Consider the following 13942-nt stretch of genomic DNA (forward strand, 5'->3'; position numbering starts at 1 on the left):
CACACCAACACTGTCCCACAACAAACATCTCACAGATACCTGTGTCAAAGTCACACACACCAGCACTGTCTATCACACATATAGTCACATTCACTCAGAAACGCATACTGTTTTACAGATACACACACAAGACACACACCAATTCAACCTCTCACAGAAACAAAGACACACAACCACCAGTCTTAGACCCACACACTATGTAAACACACAGTCACACACCAAGATTCACAAATACAGAAACCAAGATCTATAGCGCACACACATGCTAAGACAACATCACACAGAGACACATCTGGACACACAGCAGCACAGCCAAGCTAGTGACACCAAAGCACACAGAGTCACACAAGCACCTGGGACCCTCAAGTGAGAGCACCTGTGCTTAGGTGTGGAGCAGGAGAGGTGCCCACAGCAGCACCCACCTAGATGGTAGACAGCAAGCATCCACGGCCACTCCGTCTTTCACGCACACACGCACACACACACACACAGAGTTCCCAACATATGACCAACACAGCACAGAGCCTGCACAGCAGCTCCCAGAAGCACACTCAGACACACTCAGACGAGACACACTCCAGGCTCAGTTGGGGTGGGCTGGGCACTCAGAGCTAACCCTATTCCAGAGTTCCTGCTATTCTTGCTGCCATCTGCCTGTCTGTGCCCCCATCTTTCTATGGACTTCTGCGTGTGTGTGTCCGTGTCCGTGTGTGAAATGTGCACTTGTCTGAGACCCGCTAACAGGACTGTCTCTCCCAAGACAGGTTTGCAGGTATCTCTCAGCGTCCCTCTGGGTGTCAGCCCTTCTGTCTCTCCCACTGAGGATCTTTGTTGCTCATCTGTAAATGATGAGCCAACATTTAGAGATGTTGCCTCCATCTCTAAATATCTGTATCTCTGAGTGTCTCTGTCTCCTCCTATCTCTGTCTCTGCCCCTCTGTCTCTGGGCCTCTCTGTCTCTCTTTGCCTCCTCACCCCCCCACCACCCCGGCCCCCGGGCTGGGGTTTAACCAGTTGTTTTGATTTCTCTAAGCTTCACAGCAGCCTCAGGAGCTGCCTCGGGCCTCGCACCACCCCCCCCCAGCCCCTTCATCCCTCACCCAGGCCCCCCCATCCCCACCTCCCCTTAACACAATCTGCACAAGTGGAATGAAAATTGATTTTTTTTTTAAATTTCATATCTTCTCCGGGGCTCTGTCTAAAGAGGAGAGAGAGGCGGCCCAAGACCCTTCTCCCACCACCCCCCCCCGACATGCACACACCATGCCCTGACTGTACCCGCCATGGCCACACATCCAGACACAATCTGGGGACACACCCCTCCCCATGCCACTCACCATGTAGGACGCATCTGTGCACACAGTAAAAACTCACACCAACACCCACCAGTGGGCATGAACACACCAGGCACACCCTGGGCACAGGCCTGCTGCCACCCACTTGCCTCCACCTATACCAGGATGAGCCCCCCCACACCCCATAGAGCCACACATTCTACATGTGTGTGTTCACATGCCTGTCCATCCAGACACGGCCACATGCACACAGAGCCAGGCTCAGGGGCTGTCCCACCATAGGCACGGAGGATACCCCGTGGCTGTCCTGGGAAGGACAGGGCCAGGGGGTGACAAGGGCTTTCCTCTATGGACACACTCCCCTCACCCCCAGCACTATCCCCAATTCCTGCCCTGCCCACATCAACAAAAGGCCCAGGCCTGACCCTGGGTGGAAGTGGTTCTGTGCCTGGGACATACATACACACTATACCACTAACTCCACACCCACCCACACCACACCACACCACATCATACACACATACCATGCACATATCACACACCACACACATCACACATACCACACCACACCACACACATACCATATTGCACACATACCACACACATTGGTCACACATCACACCACATATACATACTGCACACATCACACTTGCACACACACCACACCACACACACATCACACCACACTCATCACACACCATATTCACCACATATACCACACACATACCATGCCATATATATCACACCGCACACCATATACATCACACACATCACATACATCACATAGCACATCACACACACACCACACCATCATACCACATATCACATCACACACCACACCATACACATCATACATCATACACACACCATATCACACTATAGCACCACGCACATCACACACACATCACATAGCATACCCCACATACATGCACACACACACATCTCATGCATGCCCCACATATAAATACCACACACACCACATATACCACTTATACACATGCCAAAGCACACACACAGCATATGCACACACTACACCACGCCCATCATACACATCACACACATTACGTATCTCACACACACACATGCCACATGCGCACCACACACATACACACACACACACATGCTCCTTACTACTTTTCTCAGTGTCACATAATGTCTTCCCCACATGGGCACACAAAACAAAGGGACAAAAACACACAATCACCCATAACACACAGACAAGGCAAGCACATACAGCAGCATACAACGTGACACTAGACATGCACCACCGTTCACACATCACCACAGAAACACAGCCTCACACCAGACATGGGCACAAATTCAGATAAGTTGCACCCACATGCACCATCCGACCATCACACACAAACACACAACCACACAAGCTGTGCGTACACAGCCCTCAATACTCTTTAGGGCTAGACTCACTCCATTACTAGAAACTGACGCTCTCTTGGCCTGCTCCACTCAGTGCCATCACACGGACACACACACACACAGAGAACACTGGCCACATCTGAACCCAGACTCAGGCACAAGCCCCCAGGCTCTGACACAAGCACACAGGCTCAGAAACAATAGCAACTTTTTAACACAAACACACAAACTCACACAGCCAGTCTCTGACACACAGATTGTGGGGGCTCTTCCTTGGCTATGTCCCTCATACCCCCACTCACCAGCCCAGCTGCCAGGGTCCTCTCAGGGCATGCTCACTTGGTCATTTCACCCTGCTTCTCTGAGACTAACCCTCCTCATCTTGTCGTGGCCCACCCTGTGTGACCACAGGATTTGGGCACACCAAGTATAGGGCAACTCTAGTGCTTTGGATGGTCACACGCCACAGCTAAATGGCACACACAAGTTACACAGATATGTTCACAAACATGACATGTGGCTTTATTTGGCCCCATGCTTAGTCACCTGTGTCCAGGAACACACACATATACACCTGTCACATTTGCATATACTGTGACACAAGTCACATAGTCATGCCCACACACACACACACACACAGACACACACACACACACACACGGACCTCTGCCAAGGCTGCACTGAGCAGGACAGAGGGACACGCTGACAAGCAGACAGACACCAGCTTCCTGGTCTGTAGCAGGTATGTTTGTGACCCTACATTGAGTGCTTGGGAGGTGCCAGGCCACTGAAAGAAAGGCCTGTCTGCCAGGGCAAGGGTAGTGACCCACTCCGAATGCCTCTCTGTCTCTCCCTCTCAGAGAAAGGGCATCTCTATCTGAGAGTGTGTATGTCTCTGAGTCTGTCTCTTTCCGCAAGTCCCAGTCTCTGCATGAATGTCCCTGGGGCTGTGGCCAGCGCTCAGAACAATATCAGTGGGGGGGCTATGAGGAGGGAGAGTCCCTGGGGAGGTGGGAGCCGCAGTGCCACGCACCCCGCCTACCAAACAGCTCTGGGGGAGGAGAGAGGGAGGGAGGGAGGTGCTGCACTAGCTCTGGCTGCTCCCCCACTGCCTGCCTGAGGCCCCCTCCCCTCAGAGACCAAGAGAGATGGAGAAAGCTGGGGGCTGGGGGGGGGCACAGAGAGACAGAGACTGAGAGACATGCAGAGAGAGAGAGAGACAGATGGAGGGAGCAAGATGGAGAACAGAGGGGCCAAGAGAGGAAGGGGAGATACGGAAGGAAGACGGGTGGACTCAGAGAGGGAGGAGGAGGGGCAGAGAGACTAGAGAGAGGACAAGTCCCACGAAAAGGGCAAAAGGCCAAGAGGACAGAGATACTGACAGAAAGAGACAGAGGGAGAGATGGTGAGAGAAAAAGAGAGGGAAGGGGGAGATCAGAGTTGGGGAAAGGCAGGAAGAGGGAGTAGATGGAGAGTGGCTGAGACAAAGTGAATTACAGAGCTGAGGTCGCAGGAGAGCACAGGCCATGCCAGAGACCCAGGGTTGGGAGGAAGGAGGAGGGGGCAGAGATGCGGAAAATTAAGGGATTAGGGCCGCAGAGGCAGGAGAGTGGATGAGGGAGGGCTGAGGCCAGTGGGGAGAAGGCTTTGAGACAACCCCACCTCACCTTTCTCCAGTCCTGAGGGCAATATCCTAAGAGCCTGACCCACCCCAACTCCAGAGCTGCCCCACCCCTCCTCTTCCTCACCTCCCCTGCTCCAGCCTCAACCACATCCTCCTCCTCATTCCCTCCAAGCCCAAATCCTTCCTTAATCCTAGTGCCATCCTACACCCAAACCCCAGGCCCTGCTTACTTCCTAGCCTAGACCTTCAGGGAAATGACTGGCATCTGGCCACGCTGCAGGGGTGGAGGCAGAGGGCTGAAGGGGAGAGTATCCTGGGACCAGAACCAGCTGGCCCAGACAGCCCAAAGAACCAGAGCACCCCCTAGACCATAACCACCAAGGGCCAGCGGCTCAGTGTCCTGTTCATGGGCCCAGCACCAAGTGTGTGCTAAGGAAATGGTGTCTGAGTGGAGTCCAGATTAAACTGAGCCAGGGTCAGGAATCAGAGGGACAGTGAGATGGGGAACTAGGGATGGAGCAGAGAGCTACAGGGACAGGAAGGGACTGGGAGTTGGATTGACAAGGAAATGGGGACAAAATGGGGAGAGTAGGTGACTGAGGACTAGAGAAAAGGAGGAACAGAGAAATGGGCTAAAAACCCAGGAGGGCACACACGAGGGGCAGAGAGTGGGGAACGGGGCAGGGCTGGACTCCAAAGGACAAGGAAGCAGGAGGCAGAGGCAGTGGACAAGGCCCCAGGGCTCTGGCGAGGTGCGGGTGCTGTCGGCTAGAGCTGGGTGCTGGGATCCCACAAGGGGCAGGGTCCGGCCGGGGCTGGGGGAGGCCCAGGGCTCCAGGGGCATCAGGCGCGGTGCTAATTCAGCGCCATCGATCAGACGGGATGAGAGCAATAAATTATTGTGACAAGATGCAATCCTGGCCTGCGCACTGCCGCCGAGGCGGATCGATCCCTGTCCCCAGCTCCACACCGGGTCCCATGCCCAGGCCCGGGCTGGCTGGGATGCCTCTGCCCACCTCTCCCTCCATCCCCCACTCCACACACTTACTCCCACTGCCAACCAACGGGTGGCAGCCCCAGGGAAAAGGCAAGACCAGAGGGGACCTACAGAGAGAAGTTTAGACCCTCTCTGACCCAGCCTTTTCCTTCCCATCCTCATCACCACCTGGGAAGTAGGAACTGCCACGATACCCATTTCACAGATGTGGAAACAGAGACTCAGACAGGGAAGGTGACTTGGCCAAAGTCCCTCAGGAGTGAGTGGTGGAGCCTGGATTGAACACAGGTCAGTATGACTTCCAGCCTTCCACAGGTCAGTACAGTCCAGCCCTCTGTACTGTCAGAGGAGGGAGCAAGGGCCAGGGACAAAAAATGAGGGAAGAGACAGAATGAGACAGAAGCAGTACAGGACATAGAGAAATAGAGTCAGAGAGCTATACAGAGATATGGAAAGAAACAGTGACAAGGAGACAGACAAACAGAAAAATACAGAGAACCAAGAGAGACAGGGAGGAAGAGATTGAGAGAGCAAAAAAGACTGAAAATGAGACAGAGGGATGGAGAGGCCAAGAAACCAAGAAAGACAAAGATACAAAGACAAGGAGACACCCAGAAAAAGGCAGAGAAGGGCAGATGAGGTGGAGGTGGAGATGGAGATGGAGAAAGGAAATAAAAGCAAGGGAGGGAGGAGGCTGCGCGGGCTCCATAGGGCTGTAGGCAGGTGGGGGCGAGAACACAAACAACAACCTTGGTCCCAGGAGTCAACAGTCAGGGGATCCAGGTGAGTCAGCAGGGGTGGAAGGTGAGGAAGCAGGAAGAAAGGAGGCTGGGTGTAGGGGGGAGCCCAGGGAATGACAGACAAGCTAGTGTTGTCAAAGCCCCTAGTGGGAACATGTGTGTCTGCGGAGGAAGGAGATCACCTGATGGGCAGGTGTGGAAGGCAGGGACACCTGGATGGCAGCAGGGTAGTGTCCGAAATCAGATGACCTGGTTAGACCCAAATCTCCAATATTTACCAGTTTCTGGGATCTCCAAGGAACTCTCTGGGCTCAGTTTCCTTCTCTGTAAAACGGGAGTTTAAATGGGGGTTATGAAGAGTTAAATACCTGCTTCATATGAGCCCCACGAGGACTGAGGACAAATGAGACAACGGTGTGAAGAACTTAGAACAGTGTTGGTCATAGGGACAGAGGGGCTTAGTAATTAGGAGCTGTGGTCATCCTTAGTCATCCTCCTCCTCATCTCCATTTGTATACATGGGGTAGGGCATGTGGGCAAAGCAGGTGGGGAACACGTTGTGAGCAGGAACTACTCCAACAGTGGTCCAGCTGTTGGGCCAGCAGCTGGGGGTGGGGGGGGGCAGGCAGCTTATCTGGAATGCAGATTCTCCCAGGAGCCTGTGCTGTACCAAGGCCACCACGTGTTTCTGATGCGTGCTGAAGTCAGAGATCCTTGGACTTGAGGGATTCTTTATGGTGGGGGAGCAGGTATCACATGTGTGTAATGTATGCTACAGGTGTTACTTATGTACCAGGAAAGGCATTCCCAAGGAGATAGCCGGTCAGAAATGTGTGCTATGAAAAGGGACAGGTGTTTCTGGAGAGAAGCAGGCTGGAGGCAGGTGTGTGAGGGATCTGAAGGTTTGGTCCTAAAGGGGTGGGAGTGACAAGGTACAGAGACAGTTAGTGAAGATGAACATAAAGAATGAGGTGGTGGTGGGTGTTCAGTGAGGTCACAATGCTCACGAAAGGGGTGAAGGGACAAGGGGCACATGGATGTTTGTGGGGAGTAAAAGGAGAGAGAGGTAGGGCCATGTGGAGAGCCAAGTTTGTGTCTGTGGGACAGGGCTGGGTTTGGGAGGTGGTGTCCCCTTTGGATACAGGCGGGGAAAGCCAGAAATGTGGCAGAGATCCAGCTGAAAAGATGTAAAAAGAGAAAGAGATTAAGGGGGTTGTGGGGGGTGGGTGTGGAGGTCTTAGTACCTGTTTGCTGAAGAAATGAATGGATGTGGTAGCTCAGCACGGGAAGCTAGAGGTAAGCAGGTGAGGGATGTGGCAGGTGTGTGGAGGTACAGGTATGACCTTGGGCAGAAAGGAAGGAGGAAGTGAGAAATGTGGGACATGGATAAATAGTCCCAAGGGACAGGGGTGGGGAAACAGGTATACAGGTGAGGCAGACACCTGTGGCCAAGGACAGATTCCCTGTCCAAGCATGTGTAGTATATGTGAAGTGGTGTTGTGTGTTATGAGAGACAGTGAAAGACCAAGCAAGGCAGAGACAGTGTGAGGAAGAGTCAAACCCAAGTAAGCAGCAAGAGTGCAGGTGGGGCAGGTGGGACTCAGAGGACAGGGCCTGTGGAAAGGCATTATGGCTGAGGAAGGACACAAGGAAGGAGGATATGCACCCAGGAACCAGAGTACATATTAGGAAATAGGTGAGGACAACGCCTCTGTTGTCTGGGATAAGTTACCTGCAAGCCAAGTGGGAAGGGCAGGTATGGCAGAATGTGTTGGAAGTTGGCAGTATTTCTGTGGAATGATGGGAGATGAGGTATGAGGAAGTTAGATGAAGGCAGAGAGCTTGCAGGTGTGTCCTTAGGTGACCTGTGTGCCAGAAGCTCTTCTGGAAGGATGGATGTGAGGGTGAAGGAGGAGTTGCAGCATTGTAAGAGAGAAGGATGGGTAGGAGCTACCAGGCTGAGCAGCGTAGGTCTTACCAGAGGGGACACATTAAAAGGTTGCCTGTGTGAGTGCAAAAGGAGGCATGAGTGTGTGTGTGTGTGTGTGTGTGTGTGTAGTGGACAGGTATTGCATGCTTGAAGGGAAGGAAAAGCAAATAAATTAATGTGTAAGAAATAGGTGTGTTTAGAGCATTAGAAGACCGATGGGATGGTTCAGGTACTGGTAGAAAGAGGACAATGTGGCATGAAATGGGACAGGTGCAGGGATTCAGGTGGGAAGTGGCAGATTTGTTACCTGGGAGAGTAGGTAAGAGGGGACATGCGTAACCTGAAAAAAATCACAGACCTCTTTAGGGTAGGTTTCAGGGGGACAAGTGTTTCCTGAAAGAAAATAGGTGTTACCTTTGGGGCAGATAAAGGTGTGGAGAACAGGTGTTACCTACAGGGGACAGGTGCAAGACAAAGTTGCCCTGGAGGTCCAGATGTGGGAGCTGGAGGGGAGAACATGGATGTGACAGGTGTTTTGATAGACAGGTGTAAGTGAAAGGTATTACCTGAGGCCACAGGTGTGTGCAACGTATCTCTGCCAGGCAGTTTGCTGCCTTAGTTTCTCTTGATCCCCTCTCCTCCCCTCCCCAGGGACCCAGTTCCTGCTCTTAGGTCCCTCCTCCAGGGCTCCTGCGTTCCACAGGACGCCCAGTTAGTTCTGGGTTAGGGAGGCCCAGCCTGTCCGGCAGCCAAGGCTCCTGAGGCTGCTTGGCGATGCGAAGCGCGTCTGGGCCTCGGCGGCCGGCCGGGCGGGGGGAGTGGGCGGGGGGGCCGTTTAGCCGTGATAGATCCGCGCGCCGCTTGTCTCTTAATCTCCGGAGCGACCGATCGATTCGCTATTTCCCTTTGTTGCCAGAAAATTCGATCCTGGGCCTGGAATTAGGTCCCCGGCTTAATCTGAGCGGAAACCAGTGAGGGGGAGACAGAGACAGAGATGCTGGGAGGCACAGAGACGGAGAGATAGAAACAGAGACATAGACTGGGAGATAGAAAGAGAGATGTTAAGAGAGAAAGAGACACAGGAGAGAGAGGCACAGAGATTGGGGGGAGATAGTCTAAGAATTGAACCCAAAGAGAGAGAGTGAGGTGGGGACACACAGAGATAAAGAGAGAATCCTGGTAGAGTTAGAGGTGGACACAGAGACACTGTCAAGACAGAGAGACATTGAGGAGACACCCAGGGGAGAGATGACAGAGGTGGCCTAGTACGGCCCTGTGACTGGTGGAATGACAGGCAGAAAGGGTGTCCCAGGGGGACACACCCCTCTAAGGTCAGGGCCAGACCTATGCCCTACCCCAAAGTGTGCAGACCCCAGAATTGGCCCAGATGTTCTTCCCACAGACCCTGTGACCACTCATGCCAAATATCCAGACTCCAGATATCCAGATCCAAATTTGCAGACCCTCAGCCTTGAACTCCAACTCCCAATCCAGACTTTCCAGTCCCCCAAATCCAAACTCATATTCCTACCCTCAACCCCAAACATCCCCACCCCCAGGCCTGACCCCCAGCTCAACTCACTCCCAATCTCAAATATCTAGATCTTTGGCCCCAAATATCCAGTCTTTTAGCTCTGAGCCCCCAGGTCCCAAATGGTGGGGCCCTCAGCCCTGACCTCTAATCCCCACGCAGACTCCAGTCCCGAATATCCAGATTCCTCAGTCCCTAACATCCAGACACACCCTCAGGTCGCCCGCCAGCCCCATTCCCAAATATCCACAGTCCAATGTCTCACCGACCCCATCCTGGTCCTGTCACACTCTGCCCCTCTCGGCCTCCTCTCCCGTAACTTGCACCCCTGTCCCACCCTCACCTCCCCAGAGTTGGGTGCAATCCCACCCTGCCCTCACAGCTGCAGCTGGTGACCCCGTCCGCCTGCAGGTCTCTGGCTCCGGGAACTCAGCACCTAGCTCTGCCGAGACCACCTCCCGGCCCCGTCCCCAGCCTGGGGCAGGAATCCCCGCCCCCCATCCCCGCCCCTGCGCCGAACCGCGGAGCTCACTCACTTTCTGCGGTTTGCGTATCTGCTCCGGTCGGGGGAGAAGTGTTTAAAGTTCGGATCCCGAAGCCATTGCCCCCCGCAGCGTCCTGGGGAGGGGGCACCAGGGCGGGGGGAGATGCCCAGAGCCCCGGGGAGACCGAGACTGAGAGGACGAGAAGAGGGAGTCTTCGAAGACACCGCGCCAGGGAGAGACACGAGAGACAGCCAAGGAGCCAGAGACAGGGGGATCAGCAGAGACAGGGAGATGCAGAGAGAGAGAGAGACACCGGAGCAGAGACGCGCAAAGAGAGATGGAGACACCGAGAGCTGGGAACCCAGCTCCGAGCGGGAGCGCAGTGAGCGCGGCGCGGCGGGCGCCGAGGGCAGCTGGGCCAGTGCGGGCGTGTGTGTGTGGGGGGGGGGGGTTCGAAGCGGCCTTGCCCCTAAGCCTCCTCTTCCTCCTCCTCTCCTTCCTCCTCCTCCTCCAAGCGCCACGCGCCTCCCGCCCTCCCGGCCGCCGGGCCCCGCTCCGTGCGCAGATATATGGAGGCGGCCGCGGTGGCGGCGGGCGGTGCGGGGGAGGGGGCGGGAGCGCGATCGATGGAATATAATTTTCCTCAAACTCGGAAAATAAAGTTCAGAGCTGATCAAATTTGAAAACAGATGTCGAATCGCAACTCTAAATAAGGTTCGATCCCGGGACTGAGGGAGTGGGGGTGGGTGGAGAGGTGAAGAGACCCCCTCCTCTCCCCTTGCCTGCCCCCCTCCCTGCCCCTCCTGAGGACGACGCTCGGACAAATGGACAGGTGCGAGGCAGAGGCCTCAACTAAGTGGCCCAGGACCCCTGCTGGACATGCAAAATTGGACCCAGCCTGGAAAATGCAGACCCGGACAGGCTGACCCACACACAGCTTGTATGGGAGACACAGACAGAGGGACACATGGATACAGTAACCACAGTGCAAACACTCACGGGACACACAGCCATGCACAGAGAGAGACGCATACACATACACAGGCCGAGCATCTGTACACATGGCACACACACATGGATGTCATAATACAGAAAGTGGAAGTGCACAACCTATGTACTGAGAGTTACACAGAGAAAAACAGACATAAACAGATGGACACACAGCCTGCACACCATACCTACCCTAACCCACAACCACTCCCTGATCTACTGACCCACACAGACACACAGAGCCACGGCAACATTCAGGTACATTCCACTCCTTGACACACCACCTGGACGCACAAACCCTCACTGACACACAGACAACCACAGATAGAACCCAGGGTAGGCACACAGACGTGCCCAGGAAGTCACAGGCAGCACACATGTACCTGCGGTGACAGGAAAGAGCCCAGCTCAGCCAGGTCTGCTCCCAGTGAAATAACAAGTACATATCTACAGGCCTCAGGTCCCATGGAGCAGCAGCCCCTGGACTCACAGTTCAGCTCCTCCTAGGACCTGCTGGCCCAGCCTGACCTTCACCCTCTCTGCCCCCTTTCTGCTTCCCTCCCCCATTTTTCTCTCCCATTCCCAGGTCAGTCTCTAGCCCTATTCCACCCCCAAGTTCCAATGCTATGTTCTTCAAGGAAAGGCAGCTCTCTGTCAGGGACAGCCCCAGGAGCCACCTGCCACAGGGAAGGGAAAGTATGTCTCAGAGCAGGATGACAGACCCAAAGTAGGCAAGCCCTGCCCGGGACAGCTCTGTGGGATCTCACCAGGACTACCAATCCCCAGGTGGTCAGATGAAGGTGCTGAGGGGCTGGAAGAGAACTTCAGCCCAGCAGAACAGACAGGGCTCAGCTGCACTGCTGCTCACCACTCATAGGACAAGTCGTTAAACATCCCTGAGCCTCAATGATCTCATCTGCAAAACGGGGCAGTAATGACGACTACCTCCTAAGGTGGTCAGGAGGGTTAAACCACAGGACATGTGGAGGGCATCTGGTACTGTGTCAAGCACCAAATAAACATGCATTTGCTGTGAGCACTATTACTTTACAATAATCACATTAAAAATACCATACCTTCTTTAGAAAACAAGAATTTCCTTATTTGTTCTTACCTTGTCTTGTTACACTTATGAAACATTCTTTGAAGGAGTTACCTTGCATTGGATGTCTATACGGCTTCATTGGGCTACATTGAAGCCCTTCCCCCACCCAGGACCCCTAATCCTCTGTGTGTCTATAACAGCCCCTGGATTGTAGCCTCCTTGAAGACTCATAACACCCAGCAGACTATGGAGAACACTCTCCTACTACCTTCCCATTGTTTGTCTCTGAAAGCCACAGAGAAGATTCTGGAACACTCTCTATGGGGCAAGATTCCTACATCTGCACTGGATATGTTTTGAAGGAAAGACAACACCCTCTGGGTAGATATGACTCTTTGGCCTGTAGGTTACAGCCTTCAAAGAGTTAGAACACCGTCAGGGCAGTCAGAACACCAGCTGGAATGCATGTCATGACCATTAAACACCTGTGAAGAGAGAAAGGACACCTTCTGAGCAGAAGGAACTCAATTGACTGTAGATAACCCCCTTCAGTAAAACAGAACACCGTGGCTCAAGTGGCTAAGGCGCCAGCCACATACACCTAAGGTGGCGGGTTCGAATCCAGCCCGGGCTGGCCAAAACAACAAGGACGGCTGCAACAAAAAAATAGCACAGGCAAGCACCTGTGGTCCCAGTTACTTGGGAGGCTGAGGCAGGAGACTCGCTTGAGCCCAGGAGTTGGAGGTTGCTGTGAGCTGTGATACTATAGCACTCTACCCCGGGGGATAGCTTGAGGCTCTGTCTCAAAAAAAAAAAAAAAGACAGAACACCCTCTGGGAAGATACAGTTTATTACACTGTACACAACACCCTCCTGGAAAATAGAACATCTTCAGAATGTTAGTGACACCCATGAGACAGCAGATAACACAAGTCAAGAGGGCTTTGCCACTCTGTATCTCTAAAACCACATCTCTGGGAGAACATCCTGGGTGTCAGAAATACCCATCAGAGGGGCTTATAATGTGCAAATTAGAGGGGGTGGAGGACCCCCCCACCTCTGGTGCCCTTGGGGGCTGGGACCCAGTGGATTGTAAGTCACTCCCATGGGGATGTGAACTGTACCCATCTGACTGTATAGAACACCCTCAGCCTTCACTCTACTCAGCACACCCTCCTGATTTCTGTAACACCTTTTGTGCTGTGCACTTTAGGCCAATTTACATGCTCTCTGAGCTCCAGGGTTTTGAAGGAATCGTGAACAGTCCTGAGCAGACGTCAGAGTGTGTGCAATGCCACGTCACGCACATAGCTGGTGCTCAGTAAAAGTGAGAGCATTCCAGAGGCTGTGATTCACTCCTTAGCAGTATAGCCAACACCAAGACTGAAGGAAGCGTCCCACAGGAGGGGGATCATTATGCAGTAGTTAACATCCCCAGGGAGGCTGCAGTAGCTGAAGACTGTAGTTAATTTAATTCCCCACTGAGAGAGGACACCCCCAGGGTGTTTAATGTCCCTGGAGGAGGAAGGAGAGAAGGAGAGAGGGAGGGAGGAGGGGGAGAGAAAGAGAGGGAGAGAGGAAGAGAGGGAGAGAAAGAGAGAGATCACCCTCACCCGCCTGTAACACCCAATGGACTGAATTTATTACCCATGAAGGAGAGAGAATACCTCTGGGGTCTGTAATATCCACTAGATTCTTTAAATCCCTCTGTGAGGGTTAATGCTTCCCTTAAGAGTGCTTTTAACACCTGGAAAGATGCCTCCAGGTACAGCTAACCAAACTAAAGGTGACAGAGAGTGAAACCACGGTGAGTATGGTAAGATGATCTCCTCACCCCAAGATTCCATCTCCCTAACTCACCCCTCCCAGAACAACGGAGCAGAGCGGCGCTGCCAGGTGGGGTGGTGCTGATGGTGGTGGTGGTGAATGGA

Source organism: Otolemur garnettii, unplaced genomic scaffold (genome assembly GCF_000181295.1).
Source record: "Otolemur garnettii isolate 467f Iridium unplaced genomic scaffold, OtoGar3 scaffold00152, whole genome shotgun sequence".
Classification (NCBI taxonomy): Eukaryota; Metazoa; Chordata; class Mammalia; order Primates; family Galagidae; genus Otolemur; species Otolemur garnettii.